The following is a 2,796-nucleotide window of genomic DNA, read 5'->3' on the forward strand; positions in this document are numbered from 1 at the left end:
CCTTAAAAAATTAAAAATAGAATTACCTAATAATTCAGCAATTGCACTACTAGGTACTTATCCAAAGTAAACAAAAATGCTGATTCTAAGAGGCACATTTACCCCAACGTTTATAGCAGCACTATCAACAATGGCCAAATTATAGAAAAAGCCTAAATGTGCATCTACTGATGAATAATGGATAAAAAAGTTGTGATATACATATACAGTGGAATACTACTCGGTGATCAAAAAGAATGAAATCTTGTTATTTGCAACAACGTGGATGGAACTAGAGTGTGTTATGCTAAGCAAAATAAGTCAGTCAGAGAAAGACAGATATCATATGACTTCACTTATATGTGAAATTTAAGAAACAAAACAGAACATAGGGGAAGAGAAACAAAAATAAGATAAAAACAGAGAGGGAGGCAAACCATAAGAGACTGAAATACAGAGAACAACCTGAGGGTTGTTGGAGGGAGGTGGGTTAAACGGGTGATGGCCATTAAGGAGGACACTTTTTGGTATGAGCACTGGGTGTCATATGTAAAAGGTGAGTCACTGGGTTGTTCTCCTGAAGCCAAGACTACACTTTATGTTAACTATCTTGAAATTAAATACGTGAATTAAAGTTTTTAAGAAATGGATCAGAGGAGAATAAGGAAACATGATAACTAAATGAAACATAGTATCCTGGATTGAAACCTGGAAGAGGAAAATAATGACAATAGTGTAAAAGTTGGTAAAATCCAAATGAAGTCCAGAGTTCAGATAATAGTAATATACCAATGTTAATTTTTGTAGTTTTAAGAAACACACCATGGTTAACATTAAATAAATCTGGTATACTTCAATCCTTTCTATTTTTCTCACACCCTTTCTTTACATCTAAAATCATTCCAAAACAAATATTTATTTTTAAAAGTTACAAATGAAGTATTAAGGAATCTTATGTCTATGTATACTGAATAGAAAAAGGTTGGATAGATACACACTTTGTTATCAATCAATAATCACCTGCAAGGAGGGAGGTGGGAAGAGAGACCCACATGTGGATTTCACTAGTCACTTGACTGTGACTTGTGATTGTGCATTTTTACAAAGATTTTTCACTAATTATATATATATATATATATATATATATATATATATATATATCTTGTGAAATTATTATAGAATAAATTGTCTGAAAACCAAGATGGCCAGGTTTTATGATGGTATCTGTTTGTCCTGACAGATAATGCTTATGAATCTCTCAAAGATAAATAGCCCTTCTCTATATGGCTGCTACCAGATAAAGTAAAATTTACTATCTTCATGTAAATTTATTAAAGGTTCACAAGTATGTGATTCTTGTTGATGAGTCAGAAAATCAATCCCAAATAAATGAGACCCCAGGAGAGGCCAAAATATGGGTTCTATTCAAGCAACCCAGTAGAATAAAGTCTTGGATAAATAGGATAATTTTCTCCCATAGTCTTGTTTTGAGCAAAATCCTAATGCATGTAGGTAAACAAATCAGTTACTCGAGGCCTAGGGAATTACCTCCTCTGTGGTTTCCTGTTTTCCTCAAGGATCCTCTGGGGCACTTGCTGCTGTCATGCATACTTGTAATTATCTATATAACCTCAGAAATCCTGCCTGCAAGTGGAAACCAAAATATTCAAGTGTCCCAACACCACGCTTCCCTCAGAAAGTAACGAGGAGCATTGCTACTTGGGGAAATATGATGTGATGAGGAAAATCCATGGGTGTAGGTACATGAACACAGGTAAAATGGAAATTAAAAAAAGGCTGGTCTGGTTTCCAATAATTATATCTGCTGTTTTGCCCTTCTTCAGGGTAGTATTTCAGTTAATAGAATCCTTCACAGCAACTTGAGAAGCCAGGGGAGAATATTTAGTTCAATTAACTGTGTGCAACTTTAAGAATATGAGACAAACATTAAGAATATTTTTACTGGGGCACCTGGGTGGCTCAGTCAGTTAAGCGACAGACTCTTGATTTCAGCTCAGGTCATTATCTCACAGTCATGGGATCAAGCCCTAGGTGGGGCTCTGCACTAGGCGTGGAGCCTGCTTGAGATTCTCTCTTTCTTTCTGTCCCTCCCCCACACATGCTTTCTCTCTCTCTCTCTCTCTCAAATTAAAAAAATAATAATATAAACAAAATTTTTGGTAAATTACCTCTTAGATCTGATTCTTTTTTCAATTTCCATATTCTTGTCTCTAAGAGGTTTGCATACACTCAACCTGAAAATTCAGTAGTCAGCTGATGCGAAGACATAATTTCTGGGTCCCAGAAGTAAACAAACCTAGTAAACATCAATGAAGCAGCATTAACAGTAAATCCTCAGTGCATCTTCATGTTTTTAATAGGAATTTATAAACCACCACTGGTGTCACCAGGATACACCACTCAGTAGTGTTGGTTAGGAGAGTAAAAACTCTTAATAGACTTTTCATGTCTCAATCAGAATTTTCCGTTTGAAATTTTTCCTTTACCCTACCTCAACTGCACTTTTCTGTTCTACAATTTTCTTGTAAATCTATGTTTTATTTAATTTTTTTAATGTCTATTTATTTTTGAGAGTGTGAGCAAAGAAGGAGCAGAGAGGGGCACCTGGGTGGCTCAGTCAGTTGAGTGTCCGACTTCGGCTCAGGTCATGATCTCACGGTCCGTGAGTTCAAGCCCCACGTCGGGCTCTGTGCTGACAGCTCAGCCTGGAGCCTGCTTCAGATTCTGTGTCTCCCTCTCTCTCTGACCCTCCCCCGTTCATGCTCTGTCTCTCTCTGTCTCAAAAATAAATAAACA

The sequence above is a fragment of the Panthera tigris genome, chromosome A1 (assembly GCF_018350195.1).
Source record: "Panthera tigris isolate Pti1 chromosome A1, P.tigris_Pti1_mat1.1, whole genome shotgun sequence".
NCBI classification, from domain to species: domain Eukaryota; kingdom Metazoa; phylum Chordata; class Mammalia; order Carnivora; family Felidae; genus Panthera; species Panthera tigris.